Source organism: Diadema setosum, chromosome 2, assembly GCF_964275005.1.
Source record: "Diadema setosum chromosome 2, eeDiaSeto1, whole genome shotgun sequence".
NCBI classification, from domain to species: Eukaryota; Metazoa; Echinodermata; class Echinoidea; order Diadematoida; family Diadematidae; genus Diadema; species Diadema setosum.
The window spans coordinates 47,745,086-47,759,717 of NC_092686.1; the positions used below are offsets into that span (position 1 = coordinate 47,745,086).

Here is a 14,632-nt window from a genome sequence, read left to right on the forward strand (position 1 = left end):
TTCCTGTGTAAATCTGGATGTTTATGTGCACAAAGGAAGTAGTAATCTACATTGTATGACTGGCTGAAGGCTGTAAGTTCACTGGTGCAAGTTCAAATATTTTACTGTGAGACAAATAGACTGTGACTCTACTATTCCTATGGCTTCATTAACCCATCCACGTACGGGCCTCTGTGTAATCTGTAAAATCGTGCCTGCCTAGTAAGTTGGCCATGAACTTGGGCGCGATCTTCCCTACGGCGCGATCTACACGCGAAGAGCATTCATACGTCATTGAAAAACTGCCTGTGTCATTCCCACTAGGCAGGAGGGATGATGCGTGTACACTCGTGCTAATATGCACTTACTTGACTCAATGCAGCACTAGTTTATGTGAATTTCATGAAAAGAAATAATAAACTGAGCAGGAATTATGAAAAAAAAATATTGTTTCTGTGTATTTCATCCATAAATCCTCTTCATTTCAAGCCATCTGTAATCACATCTTACCCACTTGCGAATAGACGTGTCCACAGTGTCCTCGAGCCCCCAGAGATAGCTCTGGAACATTCCATTCAATGACGGGGTTTTTACTTTGCAACGTTACCTAATAACGCTCATGTAAGCAAGTTCTTGCTATGGCTAATCTATTTTGTAATGTATCATAATCTATCTATGCTGAGATAACCTAATTCAAATTTGCAGAGACATAGAAAAAGATTTGTTTTACAATCGTGATACGTTCAACTACTCATTTACCCTGTGCTGAAATCCGCATGTCTGCTCCGCACATGTTATCGCTATCGCTCAAACTTCGATCGCGATGGCTTGTGTGTATGTGTGACGACGTGTGTGGGAGAAGCATGGGGCTGAAAAAACACGCAGCTAGCTCCACGTGGTGTGGCAAAAAAAAAAAAAAAAAAAAAAATCGGACGTTCGAAGTCGTACATTCAAGAGCTAAAACAGACAAATAGCGAATTCAAAGTCCACTGAAAAGGTCTTGACACTGTAATGCATGTTCCAAAATCATGTCTGGCTTAGTTTTGGGAGAATTTTCTACACGCACGAGATCAGGAATGAGATCGGTGAACTGGCTACAACGTGTGTACTGTGCGCGGTGAACATGCACTGTGACTGGCTTGCACATGGCAGCGCAGCTAGCTAGGTGAGAGTGCGGCAAGAACGCTAGGAATGCACCCGAGATGCGGTGTGCTGCAAATTCTTGGGGTGAAATTAGACTTCCTTGTTCAGCCCGTCTAGTATTTATATTTTTTAAAATAATTCTAATTCTTCATAAAATCACGATAAAAAGACTTCAGATATTCATATATATTTTAGAAGCGTAATATGAAATATTTTGGCCTTTTTTTTCAGTCCAAGAAAAAAAATTAATAGTTTGAATAAAAAAATAATAATAAATAATTGTTCTTGACTCAAGTCTAATTTCCTGCGCCTTCTTGCAGTTATCCCGCAGTTGCCCATGGATACGATGCATATATAAATCAGTTGTTTACGGAGTCGTACCAGTGTACCACCCTACTGCTCTTGTTCAAATTGAGAGGATTGATATTTTATCGGTGGCATTTATAGTTTTATAACCTCATCCAATAAAAAAAAAAAAAGACAAATTCAAACATCAAATGGTGTGACAGTTTATGTTAGAATTCCCTATCAATATCAACTTGTTGCTAGGATAGTTTTCAGATTTCACTTGCTTCATTATCGAAGCTGTTTGACATTTGAAAGATCTGCTCCATAAGAAATCACCTTTCATTTGTTATTTATTTTCACAAACAAGTATTTTGGTCACTTATATATTTTTAATTATTATTTCAATGTCATGATATTTCATGATGGTATGTGTTCTGTCTTTACATGGCAAGATGGGATTTTTTTTTTCCATCCAGGGTCAATGAAGAAAGTGACAGGAAGGAAACCAAAAGGATAGGGAGGAAATGAAAAGGATAGAATAAAACACCTGATCAGCAGGTTCTTTATTACAATGGTGAATGCAGTACATCAGAATTTTAGTACAGTTCTAAATAATTTATCAGTTGAAAAATGAGCAAAGAAAATGAATTTCGTCGAGTTCTAAATGAAAACTAAACTAGCATCGCCATTTTAGGCCTAGAATCTAGATCTAATATTTACTACAGAATAGACCTGATGCAAACTTGTTGTCAAGCTTTTGGTTGAGTTTCTTCAGAGACACGAATTTTGGGTTTGTACCACTAGATACCCGAGTGAATAAGAAAAAGGAAAAAATTATAAATAATGCAGGTCTCTAGACCACTCCCGTGCACGAGCGAGCATCAGCCCCGTTTCTTGACTCGAAATAAATTGCATCTTGCCATCACCTCCACCACAGCAAAACCGTGAATATCACTCCCATCATAGTCACTCTCAGCTCACAAAACACATCAGCAAACGATACAGACATCGCAGACCCAGCTAACTAGCTCTAAACATAGTTGTAACTACGCTACGTTGGACATAAAAATGAAACGGAGGTGAAAAACTAGTAATGAATACACGAAGATCATCAACGATGGCATTTTACCGTAGAAAAAATACACAGAACATCTTGCACTGCAAAAAGAATCGAGGTAAAAAACTACGATGAGGAAATCTAGGGTGAAAACACGATGCTTGGAAGACGAACGATGAAGACACTTTACGGTAAAAATGCTTACACGGAAACAAACGAGTGGGTATCACACAAACTACGATGTTCTCTCACACACGTAGATAAGCTACATCGTGTTCAATCCAAAAACTCAACAAACACTAGGACAAAAACTCACCTCTAAATTGTTGCAAACGAGATAGTCACTGAGAAAAATGAACAAAACACTCTCAGAAGTACGATTGTACTCTGAGAATAAAAGATATAGAATGATACGAAAGCAAAAGAGAGAAAAGAGAGAGAAATGGACGGGAAACCTAGAGAAGTTACCCACACTCACTAACGTAAATGATGGAATTCAACACACACATACACGTACGTATGTACACACGTACCGTACACACAAATATATCGTCAAGCACTCTATGAGGAGATCGATATCACCGATACCGCGCGTAAGGAATCACTGCAGTTGCTGGGGCAACAAAGATACATGCGCGCTGTAAACATGAATATTGATTAGTTTCTCAGCAGGCTCGAACCCCTGGCAGGTGTTTTGGCCAATAAGAGACATTCTAAAATAGGTTTCTTTGCATAAATTATTTTTCTGAGTCCCAGTAAGGATCTCTGTGATTGGCTAAAATTATTCTACAGCTCCTGGCCAAGCCTGAGGTCTGGGGACGCCCTCTTTTGGTCATAAATAATGCATCCCACGTTTTTTGTGGGATGAGACGTGGATGGGTTAACATGAATTTTGAGAAAAAAAATCACAAAAGATGTGTATCCTGCACCCTATCTCCCCAAGTGTGCATTATCTCTTACAATTTCTTTCAAAAGGTTCAACTTCAAATTCATGAAATTCAATTTTTTTTCTCAGAACTCATATGTCAGTAGTACTCAATATCTGTATTTGTTACCTTAGTGGAAGCATTTGAGAAAGATGACCACTTTAATGTTGCATCAAGGATTGTTCCCCCCTCTGTTATCAGCTGTATCATTTCCCTTTCAATTACTTGAGAGGTCCTAACAGGGTTTGTGCTTGACTGCATTATCTTGTTGATAAATGGTTTTCTCCTGCAAGGTTTTCATGAGAGCACTATGTCTGTTTACTCTAGTGTGTGGGTGAATTTGGACCAATGGTTTTAAATGCAATCCAATTTTCTATATGACATACAGCAGCTGCAGGGAAGTACCCTGCCAGAAAAATCAGTGAAGGATTCCCGTACAGTCCTGTCAGAAATAGGAAAGAAAAGCCTCGACATGCTCCAAAGTGGCGGTAAGTTGTAGGAGATAATTCTCGGGGAAATGCTCGAGGTGTGGATGAGAATGGCCCGTAGTGTGACAGAGGTTTGTAAACAATCTTCACAGGATTTGGATTACCCTAGATGTTTAACACAAAAGAATAGGATAAGGAGGTAAAGCTTATCAATTGTTTGACATGGAAATGGAAAACTGCTGAAAAACAGTGATCAGTTCATGCTCTTGAAGTTAAACATGTATGTATACAAATGTAGCCTCTTACAATTAAACTGATACTGTTTCTTTCCCCCATTCTCAATATCCAAGAAGGGCCCACATTTTTAAAATGCAACTTCAAAATGATATGGCTATGACAGGTAGTACTGTTCTCAGAATCCACTGTGGATTAGAAGTATCATGATGCAAAATAATGCATTTATCCCCTGTAGTCTTCATTATGACTTTTTCCAGTGAAATTGAATGAACACATCAGCTTCAGTAAACAGCCATGTATAATCATGTATTTTACCAAATGCAAATATGCAACACACATACACCACACCACAAACATATACCCCAAATACACATACAGGAGTATACTGTACGAGCTGAAATTTTCGCGTACAGATATTTTCATGTGTTGTTAATTTCGCAGTTGCGAGGTCTAACTGTGCTTATCTGTTGGCACATTGTTATTTTCGCGGTTCAAAGGCGATTCGCGAAATTCTTGAAAATAAAACCACCGCGAAAATTTCAGCTCGTACAGTATAAATGTTTGCATATTCTTAACACCAAGCATATAATACATGAACACACACACACACACAAAAAGAAACCCTTAAAAATACACACACACACACTCTCATGTATACACATAGAGCAAGCATCCCTTCTCCTATAAACCCACCCCTTCATCCAATTAAAGGAGTTATCTGAAAGGATGCAGCTAATGGTTGCCTAGATTCTACACAGAATAGCATCTTCCTGTCGCAAGCTACATGTTTTCTTTATTTCGAGGAAGTCCACAATTTTCCAGAGCTGTTCTCTGTCCAGCAGGGTTTTTTGATAAACACTCAATTTTAGGAATGCTAGCTGTTTTCACCCCTCCCCCCCCCCCTAAAAAAGAACTTGGATGTTGATCTTCCCTGTGGTGTGGCTACAGCTTCATTTGTAACCTTGAAATATTTTATTTTCTCGTAATCATATGTATCCTTCCTGTTGTCTTTGGTATATAGATGCTATCGGGCTGTCCAGATAACTTTTCCGGAACCCTGCGGGCAGAGGTGTTAAAAGGTCCCCCCCCCCCCCCCCCCCGTTTTATGTTGCTTGTTTGATGTAATCTGTGTTGGATAGGAAGAAATGATGTAACCTTCCATCCAACGTTTAAATCTGATCTCCTGTCTTATGTTTCTTGTTTGATGTAATCTGTGTTGGACAAGATACCCGAGAAGACCTGCACTTATGGCCTTGGTAGAAATATGAGCATAAAAAGCAAAATGTGATATGTGTAACAAGATATTGTGGGAAGGGCTTAACCCGTCTGACCTGTGTGTATGACCATATGCAGAAGCTTGTTTGTGGATGCATTTATCAACTCACTCTCGGCGCAGAGCTAAATATGACTTTGAGGGAGATTTTGGCAGATGATAAATGCAAAATTGTTTTGATTTGGGGGTTAGAAATGCCTTTCTGAAACACCAGAAAAAGTGCAATCTCTAATGTGTTTGAGACAGAAATGCGTTTTTGTGAAGATGGTAAATGCAAAGTTGTTTTGAAATGCATTTACAGCTCAGACCTACCCATGCCAACTACATGATCCGTGCTCCTTGGGTCAAACTGTGCACTGGAGCTGCACAATGACAAGGTCTTCCTCGCGACTCATTATACAAATGATAAACGAAATAACTCAAGAAATGCAATCCGAAAAGGTATTGAAAAGTGTTTCAAACATGGAAAAGATGATAAATGCAACCTGTGACTATTCACCTGTTCCCATAGTTGCCTTATTGCTCTCTGCTATATGAGCTTGAGATTGGGAATTAATTCTATTCTTACAAAAACTTGAGTTAAGCCAGAGGCTTGGGGCACTGAATAACAACAGTGCTGCAGAATTGTGTTTGCATCGAGCCGGGAACTTTTATGGGGAGATTTTGACAGCCTTGATAAAAGTATTGACTAAATTGTTTCATAAATGATTGAACTGAATTGAATTGAATTGAATTTATTTTCCATTTCCATGATGACATGAAGAAAAGACGTGATACATAACATTGACACACAAATAAAAATACAAATTACATAAGTGGTTAAGAAAAATGACAGTATGAATGGCAAAATGGCAATTCTTTAGAAAGTAATGAAATAACTTATAACTTGAAGATCCAACAACAGTCATAAAGTCTATTGTCTATTCTGGATGGAGCTTGTATATGATTGGAAAAGGATTCCAATCATTTGTCTTTCATCTTTGGCAATAACCTTGCTAGCAGGAATAGCTAGGCTTCTACATGTGTATTGCAAATGCAAATGTCAACAAGGCGACAATAAGGCAGCTGTCGAAGTGCTTGCTGTGTGTTCTAGATTTGATGTTGTCTGCATATGAAAGGCTTCACTATTATTACCCCCATACTTCATAACCGTATCCATGACAACACCTGTTTTCAATTCCCACCCTATACCTTCAGCACTAGGAATCTGCCAGGAGTAATTGGGACAGCCCCAAAGAGCATGATTTAGTGACATGTTAATGAAAGGGGAGCTGAATGCGTAATGCCCTCATATAAACCTTTGCTCAAGTATTCAAATAATAAGTTGTGAAACATATAATAGTGTGTTCTTACCTGAGATGTTGTCTTTATGATTTGTCATCCATGGCGAGATGTGGTAATGCATTTTGAGAAAAACTATTGATGTTTTGATTATGTGGTTTCTTATAGATTCATTCTTTGTCACAGAACAAAACAATAAAAAAGAGTTACAAAATTGCAGAACACAAGGGTAAGAAAATGAATGCTAAGAAGAACATACTGTAGGTATGATATTGTATGTGGGAATGGTGAGGAAATATTCATTTATAAGCAAAGAAATATGGGACTGTAGGTGCCTTGTTTTAGACAAAAGAGGAGTCTTGGCACCATGAATATTATCAAGTCAAGGACTTGTAAACTTGTTTAAGCTACTTGCCTTTTTGCCCTTTTGCCCTAAACAAGGTACCTTGGTGAGTTTAAACAATTTGATTTCCTCGCTGCTTACTTGAGCTTCCACAGTAGAGCCATTTACACTTAGTTGAATTAGCGGGATCCAAATCTCAAAATTTGCATCATGATCCATATCCTAAGATTGATGAAAGTGTGGACATAAAAATCTCACGAACAACGTGATCACCAGCATGCCCCAAATTGCAAGAAATCCTGTGACTATTTGAGAAATAATGTGATTATTTGCACTGCTATGGGTGTCTGAATAGTAGAGCAAGTATTCTGGGTATTTTTTCTCCTGTCATTCAAAGTGTGTGCACGAACATGAGCAAAGATCATCATTTATTGCTTCTCAGCCTTTTGGCTACCACCACCATGTGTATCATGTGTTATATTTTGGTAGATATCAGGTGTGTGCAACTTCGTCAACAAAATATAATGAGAGTCAATTCTGTCCATCTGAAGGAGCACACAACAAAAGTCTTGCTGTTTGGATCATGATCAAAATCTTGCTATTCTGTCCATGTGCAGCCACCCGCCTAGTGATAACCGAGTCAGGGAATAAAGCAGGTACCCCTTCACCCCCCTCTCCCTCAAATGGCTTTTCATTTCTCTTGAATTGACAAAGTGATCAGAGTCTGATGGGTGTGCATCGCCTCAAGATATACCAGGCTGTTGGAAGTTTGTCATGATAATGGTCAAAGTGATTGCTGTGGGTGGATACAATTTTTCTTTTTGTTGTTCACTTTGATGGAGAAAAGAAGTAACTGTAGGTCCTTTACAGGTAAAGTGACATTTGGAAAAACAGACGTAGAGGTACAGAAGATAATAGAAAGATCTGTCATGCTGATTTCAAAGAAATTGAAGCTGACAGTGCTATTGAATAGTTCTGCTTTGTGAGAATTTTTGTGTGTTTTCCTATCCCAGAGCTGTGTTTGCTATAGTGGTAACCCACCAAACAGGCAATGTTGTTGGAATGCATCACTGTAAAAACCTTGTCACATTGTCATGTATTGTGGCATTGAGTGCATGCATATCTCTCTTAAAAAAAAAGGATAGTTATCTATTTTGAATATTACAACAAAAGCTAGGAATACACTGAAACAAAAGAGTGCTCATTTACATGTATGCTGTAGCTGTGCCTGTACATGGCACAGCTGTTACAAAATTGTAAGCATGGTACAAGACAGTAGAGAAGTTCATCATTGCTCTGTTATTTTATCGCGTGATAGTTGTTCCACCAGCAACCTGCACAAGTTCAGTGGAAATCTATACATGCCTGTTTCCTCATATTACTTTGACTGCCCTGCTTCTTGTCGACTGTATAATGTGTTGTCTGACACCTTGAAACTTGAAATTTGATGAGATAGACAGAATTCCTTGTCAGAGCACTGACACGAAAGGATGCCATACATCAGAATTCAGATATCACAGCCCTGTCGTGTATCAAATTCCAAGAAAGAGAAGACCATATTCATGCAGACTGACTGGATTTGTGAAGTGACAAATGCGGTACCTCCTTGCTAATGACAAGTATTCTTTCAGATTTTGCCAGCCGCATGGACAGAGTCTGATGCTGGGGTCAGAAAAATTTCTAAATGGACGTTTAGTTTTGTGAGGTTACATGAAAGCTGTTTCTTTCAGCAACTTTTACTATTTCGATTATACCCAAGAAAAGGAAGGGAACAGAATAAATATTTGTGAATACCTCTTCATTGATGACACAAGACACTGATGCAGTCTTGATATCTCCTGTGTCTCTGAGAGGAGAAAGTGAAAGAATTTTCCTGAATTTTGAGGTCACGATATTACATCTCACCCTACAAGGAACTAATATCTGCCTTTTCTCTCTGTTTCATTTCCTTCAATGACAATGCCAAACCTTGTCCTTCCCTGGAAGTATTTCCTTTCTCCCAGGATCTAGTTTAAATGAGTGATGAGAAGTAAGTAATGTTTGTGCAACTGTTTTATTTTAGCAAACATTGGCACAAGCTTTTCTGGTTTTCATGTTAATAAGACTTAAGTTTGACAAGGGAGGATATCTAATCTGCAGTGAAAAACACACAAAATGTAGACTGCGAGATAAGAGTTGTCAATCCCCATTGTTAATGTCATTCATCGATGCAAACTATCACAAGCCCAGTCAACAAATAGTTCAAAAATCACAAATTATGAAAAATATTCAAATTCTTTTAATGTAAGCACAAGTGGTACACCGTATTTTTAGAATCATGGTTAAAAAAAAAAAATCCCCATGAAGAAGATATTTGGACTGACAGGGATACAGGACAAGAGAGATTCTATTAACATTTGAGCATTAACTTTGGGAAATTCTTTGGAAATTTGTGACAAATGGTGTCCGTAGTGCAGTTTTGGTCAGCCACAATAAAGCCTTGGCTAATATAAGATTAAAGGGAAGATAAACCCCAAAAGCAATGTGGATTGAGTGAAAGCAGCAGCATTAGTAGAACACATCAGTGAAAGTTTGAGGAAAATCGGACAATCGATGCAAAAGTTATGAATTTTTAAAGTTTTGATGTTGGAACCGCTGGATGAGGAGACTACTAGAGGTTATGACGTATGAGTGGACAACAATACCAAGAAAATATAAAGAAAATTCTGCAAAAATCCATTTTTCATGAAAATTACAAATTCCATCAACTTGATATTGACCTATGTTAAGGGTAGCAATTATTCCCCCTGCTTTCTGAAAGCGGTTGGTCCATTGCTCTTTCATAATTCTAGAAAAGTGAATTTTCGTTGAATTTCCTTTATATTTTCTTTGTATTGTTGTCCACTCATACGTCATATCCTCTAGTAGTCTCCTCATCCAGCGGTTCCAACACCAAAACTTTAAAAATTCATAACTTTTGCATCAATTGTCCGATTTTCCTCAAACTTTCACTGATGTGTTCTACTAATGCTGCTGCTTTCACTCAATCCACATTGCTCTTGGGGTTTATCTTCCCTTTAAAGAACATCACTGTAGATGCAGGTATCCATCAAACAGCATTCCAAGCACACTAAGTGTATGGTAGATATATTTGCTAGAGCAAGGCCAACTAAAACTCACCATTGGGCATGTAAAAGGATTGGTCACATGCCTCATGAAAGTGTTGGGGCCCTCCTTGCCCAAATGCTCACTTGGACAAGGGGAGAGATGTTTGGTGTCACATCTTGCTAGCTAAAGGGGCTTGAGGATCTGCAGCAGCTTCAAGAAGCCCGAATCCAAAGGGTAAGGAAATATCTGTCCAACCCTCTGGTGGGAGTCAGGCTTTATGACCTTTGACCTGACAACCATTTATCCCTCATCAGTTTGTGTCAAATGTCATTGCCAACCTTTGAGAAGCAGGTAGCAGACTTAGAGTTACTGTATATACAATATAAGTCTTTAATACTGCACATGTGTAGCTTGTGTGGTCAGAAAAAAAAATAGGTTAGGGCAACTTGTAGAAGAATGAATGAAAGATGGGTTGAGTTTAGCAGAATGGTGATACAACGAGAAGATGAAAGCTGAGAGAGGGAGAAGAGTGAAAGGAATGAATCAGGTGGGAGTTGTTTATGACTGACAGCAACCTGTTGTATTTGGACATTGTGATATCTGAGATCCATGAACCTGTCAGCCTTTGACCTCTTGGCGCAAAATTCCCATGCCAGCCTGTGCTGACCTTTGACCCATGCAGGTGTGTGTATGCGTGTGTAGGTGTATGATCTGTATGTAATGTCATAGGATGTATTCTGTTCTTACTAAGTAGGGGAGCACAGAACTGCTGTAAAAAGAAACCAAATCAATATAATACTCATATAAAACATCATGTATCATGATTGAATGGTTACCAGATGGGGACCTTAGCAATGTCTCATGTTCATGCTATTCCTTGTAGTTTCTGTATTGCTTTCAAATGGTTAAACTATCTTAGGACCTACATTATATCACAGGTACTTATCATCATTATGCTTTGTTGCATTTCCAGTTATTAATGGGATTTTCTAATTGTATTGCTGAATGAAGAGTTGTAAACAAGCAGTATTCCCTGAAAGATTTCTGGCTTCTATGAAACTATCTGATGCCTACCATTACTCTGCGTATAACAGTTTTATGAATGTGCAAGCTTACAGGCTTATTCCCTCAATTTCCCCCCATCCTTTGATAAAAACAGTTTCATATGGTTAAAGTTCTGTGCTTTGACAAGACCACTCCCTCACACAGCTATTGATGATTAGTACAGATATGTTGCTGATGATAAGAGTAGGGTTAATTCATCATCATTTGGGGCATATGATCTTCTCTTGGCAGCTGCCTTCTCAGAATGGTTAGTTGAATTGAGAGAGGTTTGAAGGATGGAAAGGGATGTTGGAGATAGTGGGAGGTTGGTCTAGACAAGTTTGTAGAAGTAGAGGAAGGTGGAAGAATGAGTAGGTGTATCAGGAATAGCTGGGGAGGTCTGGACCCATGGAGATAGTCTCCATCCTGGCTGTTGCCATTTAGTTCTTCTGAATCCAGTCTAAGTAGCTGTGCAGGTAAATATGGTAGTTTACAGAGGTACAACCCTCTCTGTATCCAGCCTATAAGAACAAAAAGACTTGGAGCTACTGAAATAAGGAATCATCCTTCAAGTTTACTTAAAGACTGGTGTGTTACAGCAGCTGATCATCTTTAAAAGAGGGGTAAGTGACCACTTCCGCAGATGACCAACAACGATAAAGAGATGAGGGTTTGGTACATATTTGCCATCTAGTTTAGTGGAGAGGAAAGGATGATATTAGGCTGGAGGTAAGCCTAATGTACACCTGACCTTCAGCAGTGATGAGGTGTCAGGGAAAGTCTGACAACAATTGCTGCCACCTGTCACCACTAAGGTTGAACTTACCCTGACTCCCTGGGGTGAGTAAGTGGAGCAGCCTCCACTCGTTGCCAAGTTTCTTCATGTGTCTTGTGAATGAAAGTACCAGGAGATCCTATTCTTTGTCCTATTCTTGACTCCATCACGGACCCAGCCATCTTGCACGGACATTCATTCAGAGGAAAGTTGTCTTTTTTTTTTTTTTTTTTTAGAGTCAGATAGCTGAGTGGTGTGTCATCAATAGAGTTGGTTTGAAGTAAATCTGTGTATGGCAGCACCTGTATCTCCATCTATCTCAGTTGGAGGATGTCTGATGAGCTTGAGTTTGTAGTAATAGTTTTAGAAATCAAATCTTTGGACATTCTCTAGAGTAAAATACTACTGCAAAGAAACATGCTTGATTTTGTAGCAAACTTGTAAAACTTGTTGCAGCATTAGACATAGAGATGCCTGTAATAAACTCTACTGACTGATTTTTCATAGTCCAAGGGATTATGTCTAGGAATGTAGGAACAATTTACTGGATCTTTCAAGTCATTGAAAAGACTGTAGGCCTATTTGTGATGAGGCATTCCACTTTCAGACTTACAGTAAATGGTAGAATAGTCCAAGCCAGCACCTATTCCATAATTGTCTTCTTCCCTCCTTTCTCTGCCATGATCTCTCTTTCTTTCCTATCTGTTTCTCTTGTCCGTCTTCTCCATCTTTACCTGGTTACTGCGCTCTCTTCAACTCTGTGTCTCCATCACTCTTTTCTTTTGTTCACTCTGTCCTATCTATTTTTCTTGCTGCTTTTTGCCATTTTAATGTAATTAACTTCCCTTTGTCATCCCCTCTCTTTCTCCTATCCCATCTTCCTCTCTCATCCCTTATCTCCATCTTTACCTGATTACCCTCCCTCCCTCCCCCCCCCCCCCCAATTCTGTGTGCAGGCCCAGTTGAGTTGCTCCTCTCATCTCTTGTATCATGAATAAGTGGATACATGCTTTGCAGAGATGCTTGTAGCATCAGGCATGGAGGGGTATTTATTAAAGACATCAGAACACTGGGGTATTCCTTCGCTTAATGCAAGACATATGTGTCCCCTTCTTGTCATGTAGAGATAAACAAGTTAACGATGACAGTCTGTGAATGAAAATAAAATACTTTCACATAGCTTGACTGTGGGAAAGTCACTGTCCTTCGGGGTTCTGCCGCGCAGAATTTTCTCCACAATTCCACTGTAGTCCTGTACAGTATAGCTCATTGCAGTGTAATTCAATGGCTTTGCATGTCGATACAACTTTAACATAAAAGCACTTGTTATGAATATTATATTAAAGGGAGGATTCATTATACCTCATAGCTGGACATTAGCCATGGCCCAGTGTCCAGGGGCCCCCCAGGCCACAACTTTTGAAAAAAAGATGTTTTGGTTACCTGATCGGCCCACCAAATTTCATTGTGGGCCACCAAGAGAAAAAGTTAATGTTGAGCTTTGTACCTCCACTTGAACTTTGTTCAGAAAAATACAGTGGAGCTTCATTACAATTGAATTTTTCTTTGTATGTTCAGTTGCTGTAGTTTTGAAATCTTTACTAGGTCAGTACAGATTTCCACATTGTGCTCAATACGTCACTAGATCATGCTCAAAATATTTGGCCTTGAACCTTGTGTGTGTAAACTTGGATTGCTGCGTCTCAAGACCTTTTGTTGGTGGACTCATGTGAAGTCATCAAGGCGTTTCATGGTCGCTCGGGAATATCCTCCCCAGTGAGGAACTCTTCTATTGGTTTACTTTTGCGCACGACTGCTCAACATGTGTACTTTTCCCAAAAAGTTGTCCGCCTGAATTTACTTCAGAGCACGCTTCCATGAAGACTCAGTGGGCCGAGAGAGGCATGGTGCTTTCAGGCTTAGTCATAGACATGACTATTCAGAAAGCTCCAATCTTATTTTTATCTTGTGAACTCTATCAGTGCATGTGTCAATACCAAGTTGTTCAACCTGCAGTATATACTAAGTACTACGTGATGTTATCTTCCTCCTTTTTGCTCTAAGAGTGTATCTTTTCTGTATTGCTCATTTCTCATTATGTCTTGTTACCATTATATGTGTGAAAAATATGTCCTTTCTGCATGTTTTTTATGTCTCCCCTCTGTTTGATAATGTGTCAGATCTGTAATACTTTTCTTCATTTTCACTGGTACCTGGTTTCCATGTTTGATATGTCAAGCCATGAATGTACCCTCACATTAATACTGTATGGCAAAACTGTCATAACAATATGAAACAAATTTGTGCTTAAAATTGTCTAATTTTGTTAAACAAAGGTTTCTTTAATCTTTTTTTTTGAGAAATATTCATAATTTCCTCCAAGTTTCCATAATGAAGAACATCTCATGTTTTTAGCTATAATGAACCCACTGTTTTGTCGTGTTCGCATACACCCAAGATTTTGTATGTGATCCAAAGTTGAACTGGCTGACATAGTGACAAATGTCACAAAAACACACTTATTTTTAATCATGAGAGCATTTCCATACATCCTTGAATTTCTTGGTTTTCATTGCCAAAGCCCAACATACATTCCTTACAAGCTGTGATGGAGTTCAGCCTTTCTGTAGCAACCAACGTGTTGTTCATGATTGCATCATTTTCAAGCTTTTTAATTTGTCAGAGTAAAGTTGTTTCAGTTCTTGAAGAGGATTGATATTTAGTCTTTCTAATTGATGCATAGACATTTTAGAGATTTTATTTTCTTCTTT

At 38.8% G+C, this 14,632-nt stretch overlaps 1 long non-coding RNA gene across 2 annotated transcripts in view; it reads left to right on the plus strand.

Annotated features, from left to right (window-relative positions):
- The window catches only part of LOC140246317 (uncharacterized), a 158,446-nt gene that overhangs the window by 85,479 nt on the left and 58,335 nt on the right, over positions 1–14,632 (plus strand). The gene's annotated exons all lie outside the window — the stretch shown is intronic.